A 12087-nucleotide genomic window follows, 5' to 3' on the forward strand; every position below is an offset into this window, starting at 1 on the left:
CAGCAGAAGACAAGGATGCCCTACCTTACCACTCCTATTCCACATAGTATTGGAAGTCCTAGCCAGAGCAATCAGGCAAGAGAAAGAAACAAAGAGCATCCAAATGGGAAGAGAGGAAGTCAAACTATCTCTATTTGCAGACAATATGATTATGTATCTAGAAACCCCCCTAGTCTTGGCCCAAAGTTCCTTCAGCTGATAAACAACTTCAGCCAAATTTCAAGATATAAAATCAGTGTACAAAAATCACTAGTATTCCTATACAACAACAACAGCCAAGCCAAGAGCCAAATCAGAAGAGCAATCCCATTCACAATTGTCACAAAAATAATAAAATACCTAGGAATACAGCTAACTAGGGAGGTAAAAGATCTCTACCATGAGAATTACAAAACACTACTCAAAGAAATCACAAGAGATAGAAACAAATGGAAAAACATCCCATGTTTATGAATATGAAGAATCAACACCATTAAAATGGCCATACTAACAAAAGCAATTTACAGATTTAATGCTATTCCTGTCAAACTACCAATGATATTCTTCACAGAACTAGAAAAAACTATTTTAAATTCATATGGAACCATAAAAGAGCCTGAATAGCCCAGGCAATCATAAGCTAAAAGGACAACGCTGGAGGCATCACATTATCCAACTTCAAACTATATTACAGGGCTACAGTAATGAAAACAGCATGGTACTGTACAAAAATAGGCACATAGACCAATGGAACAGAATGGAGAGCCCAGAAATAAGGCCACAAACCTACAGCCATATGAACTTTGATAAAGCTGACAAAAACAAGCAATGGGGAAAAGACTCCCTATTCAATAAATGGTGCTGGGATAACTGGCTAGCCATATGCTGAAGAGTGAAGCTGGACCCTTTCCTTACACCATATACAAAAATCAACTCAAGATGGATTAAAGACTTAAATGTAAAACCTAAAACTATAAAATTCCTGGAAGACAGCTTTGAATAAGTATTTACAATGTTCCTTTTACCTCAGCTTTTACAGGAATTTTATCATACACACCTTGAGAACTTAGAAGGAAGTTATAAGACATAGCACTTTAATAGAGCAAAATAGTCCTCTAAAGTTAAGTCCTTATTAGTATGAAATTCCACACATTTTTTTCAAGCAATTTTAAATTTCATAATTATTTGACTTGGCATGAAAATTCTATCTAAATATGTCAGAAGTGTGAAAAATAATGTTAGCATTGTAATGAATCTCACTTTATTGCAGAGCCTGCCTTTCTCAAATTATAGTAATAATTCTACTATAATGCTTCATGACACATTCATGAATTCCTTTAACTTACATTTCAGTAGCATCTTAATCTTTTGAACTTCTTGATGTGGAAATATATTTTTATCTAATGTCATAATTTCTTGCAACATATTCCAGCAGGGGAAAAAAATTCTTCAATACATGAAATGTCTCCAATTTAAAGATTTCTGCTTTTTGGGGAGGAGGGGGTGTTTTATGATTATATTACCTAATGCCTAGCTTTTTGCCATCTGTCCTGGTCACTAATTTTAAATGACAGGTGAATGGCTCACAAACATTTAAGAGATAAAAATGATTTAAAATCCCTGTATATGCTTCTTTTATTTAAAAAATGCTGCTAAGAATTCGTTATTGTTTATGGTTCATGTACAAATTACAAGTTGAACTGGTCATACACAACAGAATAATTTGTTTCCTGGGCTAAACATTTCCTGAAGCTGATATGACACTAGGAGATGACTCCATTGAAAAGCGCATGGCATCTTCAGCATTAAGGCACAACAGAAAGTGAATTAAGGGATGATGCTTACGGCAGCATTCATGACACAAAGGTAAATAGTTTCAACTGCATTCACTTTTTGGGAATCTGGGTTTTGAGATAAAAGGAATTGTCAGAAAGAAAGGGATTTATATCAACTCTGCAGATTTGCATAATCAGAATAATAACATATCCCACTGTAGTAGAATAAATCCTACTGTGAACAATGAATTTAACTAAAGACATAGTTTCATCATATTCACTCTGTTCCTGCTTAGGCAAGTGAAAGTCCCCTTCCTTTGGACAATCATTGCTCTATGCTGGTAAGTCAAATACTGGTATAGTAGATACTGTGCTAACTCTTTACTTTGCTAATAAGAATCATCTAGGTGCTTATTAAAACCACAACTTTCTAGACTCTGCGCCTGCAGTGTGTGATGTGGTGGTGGTGGATAAAATTTATCTTCCAAATGGTGTGCTGGGATGACAGGAAATCCTGGTTCAACCAGGCTGTATGGGTCTAGGTGTGTATCTTACCAAGAACTCCACATGACTCTTGTGGAGGGGAAATGAGAATCCTCCTGAGGGAGTTAAGCTCCCCATTCCTTACCCAGGACCTACAGCACATCTAGGAGGAGTTTCTACTTGAAAGGAGTCATCTGCTGTGTAATAAGGAAGGGCCTTTCAGGTGTGTGTCCAAACATCCAGGTTTGCCTGGAACAGGACACAGGACTTTTAGTGCTAAAACTGGGACAAGTTGGTTGCCCTATCATTGGGAACCAGGCAAAGTGGCTTTTCTGGGGACTTGGGAATGGGAGAAGTCAATGAGAAGTTAGAAAGAAAGCTGGGAATTCTCACAGGAGTGGAATCATTTCTATCCGATAACACATACAAATTCCTTTCTAAATGAATATATTTGTTCCCTAGGGTTGCCATAACAAACTTCCATGCACTGGGTGCCTTAAATTAACAGAAATGTATTCTCTCACAGTACTGAAGGCTGAAAGTCTGAAATCAAGGTGTTGGCAGAGCCATCTGAGGGCTATGGGGAGAATACTTCTTTGCATATTTCTGGCTTCTGGTAACTGCCAGGAATTTTAGACATTCCTTGGCTAGTGGCTGCATCACTCCAATCTCTGCTCCATCATCATATGGACTTCTGCCCTGTGTGTGTCTGTGTGTCTCCAAATCTCTCTCTCCTTTCTCTTATAAAGATAGCAGTCAATGGATTTGGGGTGGGCCTAACTTCATATTACTTCAGCTTAGCTAATTAATCTGCAAAGACACATTTCCAAATAAGATCATATTCTGAGGTTCTGGTGGACATAAATTTGGGGTCAAGACACTGCGTATATAAGCTACGTTAATGGGAAGAAAACATCCTAAAAGATGGTTCATATCATCCCCTTTGTTTGGAAATCCCACTACCTAATGTTTCTGTGTAGGAGATTAGTAAATCTCTAATTTACCCTGTGGTCCACATTTATTAATAACATTCCTGTCCCACAAGCTCAAAATTCTGGAAAGATAAACATCACCACCCTCACCCCCACCACACCACCTCTCCCCATTTGCACTCAAAGACACGGGTAACTGGGAAACAGTGTCACCATCAGAAATGTTAAGTTAGGATTCTCAGCAACATTGTGCACTTACAGAGTTGTGCCTTTCAGGACCTTTTGAGTAGGTCCTCAAACATGAACAAAGACATGTATACAGAAGAAAAAATGCAGTTGGACCATCCATGCATGTTTTTTGAGTTTGAGAGGTAAAAATAAAATATGACATGGTTTGGATATTTGCCTTTCCAAATATCACATTGAAATGTGACACCCGAGAGAGGAGGTGGAGCAAGATGGCCAGATAGAAGCCTTCACCAATCGTCCTCCCTGCAGAAACAACAAATTGAACAACAATCCACACAAAAAAGCACCTTCATAAGAACCAAAACTCAGGCGAGTGGTCATAGTACCTAGTTTCAACTTCATGTCAAGGAAAGAGGCACTGAAGAGGGTAGGAAAGTCAGTCTTGAATTGCCAGCACCACCCCTGCCGCATTCCCTGGCAGTGGCTATGTGGGGTGGACAGAGAATCTGTGTGCTTATAGAAGTGAAAGCTCAGTAGTTTTGGGGCTCTGCAGTGGAACTCAGCGCTGCCCTGTCACAGTGGAGAGCAACATCAGGAAGAAGTCAGCTGGCACTGATGGAGGGTGCTACTTAGACCAGCCCTAGCCAGAGGGCAGTCACCCATCCAAGCTGCCAGAAACCTGAGTTCCAGCAAGCCTTGTCACCACAGGCTAATGTGCTTTGGAGTCATAAATAAACCTGAAAGGAAGTCTAGGCCAAAAGGACTGTAATTCCTGGTCAAGTCTAGGTGCTAACCTGTTCTTAGAGCCAGAGGACTTGGAGGTCATGCAACCTAGTGAGACACGAGCAAGGATTCTTGAGGCAATGCTCACACCACCCCTCCCCAACTCCAGGCAGTGTAGCTTGTAGCTCCGGGAGAGGCTCCTTCCTTCCATTTGAGGTGAGGAGAGGGAAAAGTAAAGAGGACTTTGTCTTGCAACTTGGATACTGGCTCAGCTGCAGTAGGATAGGGTGCCAGGCTGACTCATGAGGCCCACGTATGACATTTCTAGACAAACCCTGGAACCTGCTGCCTTGAATGGAAGGAGCCAGCGTGGCAGAATTTCTCACCTGCTGAGTAAAGAGCCCTTGGCCCCTGAATAAGCAGCAGAGGCAGCCAGGCAGTACTTGCCATGGGCCTTGGGTGAGACTCAGAGCCATGCTGATTTCAGATGTGACCCAGCGCATTCCCCGCTGTGGTGGCTATAGGGAGAGACTCCTGCCTGAGAAAAGGAGATGGAAGACTAAAGGGGACTTTCTCTTGCATCTTGGATACCAGCTCGGCCACAGTGGGGTAGAGCACCAAGTAGGCTCCTGGGGGTCCCCAAATCCAGGCCACTTTGCTGCTTAGACATCTCTTCCACCAGATACCCTAAGTCATCACTCTCAAGTTCAGACTTCCACAGATCCCTAGGGCATGGACATAAAGCAGCCAAGTTCTTTGCCACGACATAACAAAAGTAACCGTTACTCCAGTTCCCAGTAAGTTCCTTGTTTCCATCTAAGACTTTGGCAGCCTGGACTTCACTGGCCACATCCCTATCGGCATTTGGGTCACAACCATTCAACCAGTCTCTAGGAAGTTGGAAACTTTCCCCCATCTTCCTGCCTTCTTCTGAGCCCTCCAAACTCTTCCAATGTCTGCCAGTTACTTATTTCCAAAGCTGCTTCCATGTGTTCAGGTATCTTTATAGCAGTGCCCCACTCATGGGTACCAATTTTCTGTATTAAGCCATCCTTGCATTGCTACAAAGAAATACTTGAGACCGGGTAACTTATAAGAAAAGAAGTTTAATTAGCTCACAGTTCTGCAGGCTGTATAGGAAGCATAAGACTCGCTTCTGCTTCTAGGGAGTCCTCTGCAAAGTTACAATCATGGCAGAAGGTAAAGCGGGAGTTCAGGTGCAAGAGAGAGGTTGGGGAGGTGCCACACACTTTTAAATGACCAGATCTCATGAGAACTCACTCACTGTCATGAGAACAGCACCAAGAAGATGGTGATAAACCATTCATGAGAAATCCACCCCCATGACCCAGTCACCTTTCACCAGGCCCCACCCCCAACACTGAGGATTATGATTCAACAAGAGATTTGGTGGGAACACAGATCCAAATCATATCAGTGGACATTCTTTGTTGTGTTCCAGATCTTACAGGAAAGCCTTTTGATTTTCCCCGTTCAGTACGATACCAGCTGTGTGTCTGTTGTACATGGCTTTTATTGTACTGAGGTATGTTCATTCTATATCCAGTATTTTGAGAGTTTTTATCGTGAAGGAATGTTGAATTTTATCAAATGATTCTTCGGCATCAATTGAAATGATTACATGGTTTTTGTCCTTCCTTCTATCAATATCACATTGATTGATTTGTGAATGTTTAATTGTCCTTGCATTCCTGGGATAAATCCTACTTGATCATGGTGAATGATCTTTTTAATATGTTGTTGAATTTGGTGTGCTAATATTTTGTTGAGGATTTTTGCATCCATATTGACCTGTAGTTTTCTTTTTTTGATATGTCTGTGTCTGGTTTTGGTATCAGGGTAATTCTGGCTTCTTGGAATGAGATTGGAAGTATTCCCTCCTCCCTCCTTCTCTCTCTCTTTTTTTTTTTTTTTTTTTTTTTGAGACAGAGTCTTGCTCTGTCTCCCATGCTGGAGTGCAGCGGCACGATCTCGGCTCACTGCAACCTCTGCCTCCCGGGTTCAAGCAGTTCTCCTACCTCAACCTCCCAAGTAGCTGGGATTACAGGTGTGACCCACCATACCCAGCTAATTTTTGTATTTTTTGTAGAGACGGGTTTTCACCATGTTGGCCAGGCTGGTCTCCAACTCCTGACTTCAGGTGATCCGCCCACCTCAGCCTCCCAAAGTGCTGGGATTACAGGCATGAGTCACCATGCCCAGCCCACTACATCTGGCCCTCCTCTATTTTTTTTGAAATTGTTTGAGTAGGATTGGTATTAGTTCTTTAAATGTTTGGTAAAATTCAGCAGTAAAGCCACCAGGTCCTGGGCTTTTCTTTGCTGGGAGACATTTTTTATTATGACTTCGATCTTATTACTTGTTATTGATCTGCTCAGGTTTTGGATTTCTTCATGTTTCAGTCTTGATAGGATGTATGTGTCTAGGAATTTGTCCACTTCTAGGTTTTCCAATTTACTGACCTTTAATTGCTCATAGTAGCCTCTAATGATCCTTTAAATTTCTGTAATATTGGTTGTAATGTTTCCTTTTTCATCTCTGATTTTATTTACATGGATTCTCTCTCTTTTTTTCTTAGTCTGGTTAAAGTTTTGTTGATTTTATTTATCTTTTTAAAAAAACCTTTTGTTTTGTTGACTTTCTGTATTGTTTTCATTTCTATTTCGTTTATTTGTACTCTGATCTTTATTATTTTCTTTCTTTTTCTACTTTTGGGTTTGGTTTGCTTTTGCTTTTCTAGTTCTTTAAGATGTATCATTAGTTTGTTTATTTGAAGTTTTTCTACTTTTTTGATATAGGTGCATATAGTTATAAACTTCCATCTTAGTACTGCTTTCACTGGATCCCATAGGTTTTGGTATATTGTGTTTCCACTGTCTTTTGTTTCAATAATTTTAAATTTCCTTCTTAATTTCTTCATTGGCCCCCTTGTCGTTCAGGAGCATATTGTTTAATTTCCATGTGTTCGTTTAATTTCCAAAACTCCTCGTTATTGATTTCTGGTTTTATTCCACTGTGATCAGAGAAGATAGTTGACATAATTTCAATTTTTGTGAATTGTTTCATGGCCTAACATATGGTCTATTCTTCAGAATGATTCATATGCTGAGGAGAAGAATGTGTATTCTGCAGCCATTGAATGAAATGTTCTGTAAATATCTATTAGGTCCATTTTGTCTACAGTCCAAATTAAGTCTGATGTTTCTTTGTTGATTTTCTGTCAGGGTGATCTGTCCAGTGATGAAAGTAGGATGTTGAAATCTGTGGTTATTTTTGTGCTGGGAGGTCTATCTTTCTCTTTAATAGTTGCTTTATATATGTGGGTGCTCCAGTGTTGGGTGCACATATATTTAGAATTGCTATATCCTCTTGCTGAATCAACCCCTTTATCATTATATAATGACCATCTTTTGTCTTTTTAAATAGTTTTTGTCTTGAAATCTATTTTGTCTGATGTAAGTATAGCTACTACTCCTCTCTTTTGGGTTTCACTGGCATGGGATATCTTTTTCCATTCCTTTATTTTCAGTCTATGTGTGTCTTAATAGGCAAAATGTGTTTCTTGTAGGTAATAGATTGTTGAGTCTTGGTTTTTTAAATCCATTCAACCACTCTATGTCTTTCGATTGGAGAGTTTTGTACATAAACATTCAATGTTATTATTGATAAATAAGAACTTTTTCTTCCCATTTTGTTATTTGTTTTTTGGTTGTTTTGTGGTCTTCCTTCTTCCTTCCTTCCTTCCTTCTTTCCTGTCTTCCTTTTACTGAAGGTTATTTTCTCTGGTGATATTTTTTAATTTCTTGCTTTGTGTGTGTGTGTGTGTATCTGTTGTAATTTTTTACTTGATGTTACCATGAGGCTGCCAAATAATAACTTATAACCCATTATTTTAAACTGGTGACAACTTACCACTGATAGCACAAACAAACACAGAGAAATCTAATAAAAGCTCTATACTTTAACTTTGTCCTATGCTTTTTAACTTTATAGTGTATCTATTTATATCTTATTGTGCTGTCTATGTCTTGAAATGTTGTTGTATGAAATGTTGAAATTATTTTTGATTGGTTCATCTTTAACCTTTCTACTCAATATATGAATAGCTTGCCTACCACAATTATAGTATTATGACATTCTGTGTTTTTCTGTGTACTTACTATTACCAGTGAGTTTTATACCATTAGATAGTAACTGACTTGAAATTATACAACAAAGCAATACCAAAACAGCATGGTACTGGTATTAAAACAGAAACATAGACCAATGGAACTGAATAGAGAACCCAGAAACAAACCCACACATCTACAGTGAATTCATTTTCAACAAAGACGCCAAAAACATATGTCAGAAAAGGGAGAGTCTCCTCAGTAAATGGTGCTGGGAAAACTCTATGTCCATATGCAGAGGAATGAAACTAGACCATATACAAAAATCAAATCCAAATGGATTAAAGACAAATCTAAGACATCAGTCTCTGAAACTACTACAAGAAAACATTGAGGAAACTCTCCAGGACACTGGTCTGGGCAAAGATTTTTTGAGTTATACCCCATACGCACAGGAGGCAATGAAAGCAAAAATAGACAAATAGAATCACATCAAGTTTAAAAGCTTCTGTACAGCAAATGAAAATATCAACAAAGTGAAGAGACAACCCATAGAATGGGAGAAAATGTTTGCAAACTACCCATCTGACAAGGATTAATAACTAGAATATATAAAGAGGTCAAACAACTATATAGAAAAAAAAACCTAAAAATCCAGTTTAAAATGGGCAAAAGATCTGAATAAACATTTCTTAAAAGAAGACATACACATGGCAAATAGGTGGTCAATATCATTAATCATCAGAGAAGTGCAAATCAAAATTACAATGAGATATTATCTCACCCTAGTTAAAATTTTTATCCAAAAGACAGGCAATAACAAATGTTGGCAAAAATGTGGAGAAAAGGGATTCCTTGTACACTATTGATAGAAATGTGAATTAGAACAGTCACTATGGAGAACAGTTTGGAGGTTCCTGAAAAAACTAAAATAGAGCTATCATATGGTCCAGCAATTCCACAGCTAGTTATATACCCAAAAGAAAGGAAATCAATATATCAAAGAGGTATCTGTGCTCTTATGTTTATTGTAGCACTCTTCACAACAGCCAAGATTTGGAAGCAATCTAAGTATCCATCAACAGATGTATGGATAAAGAAAATGTATTGCATAAACACAATAAAGTATTATTCAGCCATAAAAAAGAATAAGATCTTGTCATTTGCAACAACATGGATGGAACTGGAGGTCATTATGTTAAGTGGAATAAACCAGATACAGAAAGACAAACTTCACATGTTCTCACTTACTTGTGGGAGCTAAAACTTAACACAATCAACCTCATGGATGATCTTCTGCATATGGATATAGAGTTTTTCCAGCAGAGAACAGAAGGCTGGAATGGGTATTGGGGGTAGGAGGACGTAGAGATAGTTAATAAGTGCAAAAATGTAGCTAGATAGAATGAATAAGATCTAGCATTTGATAACACGGCAGGGTGAGTACAGTCAACAATAATTTATTGTATATTTAAAAATGACTCCAGCCGGGCGCGGTGGCTCATGCCTGTAACCTCAACACTTTGGGAGGCCAAGGTGGGCGGATCACGAGGTCAAGAGATCAAGACCATCCTGGCCAACACGGTAAAACCCTATCTCTACTAAAAAAAGAGAAAAATATAAAAAATTAGCAGGGTGTGGCAGCAGGCACCTGTAGTCCCAGCTACTGAGGGGGCTGAGACAGAAGAATGGCATGAACCCGGGAGGCAGAGCTTGCAGTGAGCCGAGATTGTGCCACTGCACTCCAGCCTAGGGCTACAGAGCAAGACTCCATCTCAAAAAAATAAATAAAATAAAATGATTCCAAGAGTATAATTGGAGTGTTTATAACAGAAAGATAGGATAAATGCCTGAAGTGATGGACACACTCATTTACCCTAATCTGATTATTATGCATTTTATGCCTATATCAAAATATCTTATGTACCTCATAAATATATACACCTATTATGTACCTACAAAATTTTGAAAATATAAAGAAATGTGGTACCCAGTGTTGGAGGTGGGGCCTGGTGGGAGGTGTTTGGGTCGTTGGGGTGGATCTCTCGTGAATGTCTTGGTGCATGCCTCACAGGAGTGAGTCAGTTCTCACTCTATTCGTTCATGCAAGAGCTGGTTGTTTAAAAGAGCCTGGCACTTCCTCCCCTCTCTTTTGCTCCCCATCTCGCCATGTGACATGCATGTTCCCCCTTTGCCTTCCGTCATGATTGGAAGCTTCCTGAGGCCTCACCAGGAGCAGGTGCTGGTGCCTTGCTTGCACAGCCTGCAAAACCATGGGCCAAGTAAACCTCTTTTCTTTATGAATTACCCAGCCTCAGGTATTCCTTTGTGGGAACACAAAACGAACCGGTACAGAATGGAAGTAACATTTATTACAGATTTAACTCTACTAAGTACTTCCCATGCACTACTTCATTTAATCATCACAATAACTCTGTGAAATAAGCATTATTAGGTCCAGTTTCTTGTTGATCTCTCTTCTCCAGATTGTTTTTGCAGAAGAAGGGTCTCAATTCTCATGAACGCATTTACTCCCAAGACTCTCTCAGAGAGCAGAGATTGGTTACTATTAGCTCAAGTGCTTTATCTTACTCAGGAAGGCAAATGTTGGTAAAAGCATAGGAATGGAGGTATTTGTTGGACTTGTTTCCTTGGCAGGTAACGTAGTGGTCTGCCTTTCTTTGTTCAAACCACCACATTCTCAGCACAAGCCTCAGTGAGACTGTCCATTCTCCTCCCAACCTGAGTCACCAAGAGTCTTTAAACAAGCCCCCCACCCCACCACTCCAACCCCCTCACCCACCCCACAGTGGATACCTGCTCTCCTTTCCCCAGCTCCAAACCGACTCAAGCATAAACTGTTGGCTAAGGCCTCCCCTACACAGCTTGATAACAAAGCCCTCACTGCCTAATACAGAGTAGCAGAGGAAGGGAGCCCAAGATTTGGGGAACCTCATAAACATGGGAGTCCTATATTTTGGGAGGCAGGAACAAATAGCCCTTAACAGGGAGCCCCTGGAGGACAAGATCCGGGAATTTGCTAGGGGCATCCCCAGGCCATCTATGGGGATTCAGACAGAAATTGGAGGCACAGAGCCTATGACCAGAGACATGAGAAGATGAGGTGTAAGGGTCAAAAAGGGGAGAGGTCAGTGGAGAAAGAAGTGAGAGGCAAGTGCAGGAAGACACCCCCGCAAGCTTAGAGAGAGGCGACGCTCATATCAACAGCATTGGGTCTTTGCAGACGTTGCGCTTTATGGTTTACGGAATGAACTAGGATATAGTTTCTTTTAACCTATCAATCAGTACGTCGGCACTTTATTCAAGACTGCGAAAGATACTTTCTTTAGTGTGTGGAATGAAAATGTTCACTAAATCACAGTTGATTTAACTTTATATAAGGACATTACAATAGCTCTTTTTGACATATTTTTATGTGACTCACGGGATAAACAGATCAAGTTTGAGGACTTTCTAATCATTTTTTGTAGATGTGAACTAAGTCATGTTTTTCAGAATTGAATTTGTAAAGACTTATGTTAAAATAATTTCAAACATACATGAGAAATATACATGTAACTTCATAAAGGCTTTTCTGTCTTTTATATGTGGCTGTAACATTCCTTTCCCAAATATTTTTTGAAGGAAGGACAGATGCACAAAGGAGAATTTGTATAAACTTTGGGCCTGTGTGTATTCAACTTCGGAGAGATGACAATAATGAAGCTTGCCTGGGTAAAAACACTGATTCAGAAAGTGAGGATACCTGGGTTCTCACCCCAACTCTCAAGTAACTAATCATATAAACATGAAAACTTTTCAAATATCTTTGTGCCTTATGAGCCTTTTCTGTGAAATAAGTATATTCAACACAGT

Source organism: Rhinopithecus roxellana, chromosome 4 (assembly GCF_007565055.1).
Source record: "Rhinopithecus roxellana isolate Shanxi Qingling chromosome 4, ASM756505v1, whole genome shotgun sequence".
Lineage (NCBI taxonomy): Eukaryota > Metazoa > Chordata > Mammalia > Primates > Cercopithecidae > Rhinopithecus > Rhinopithecus roxellana.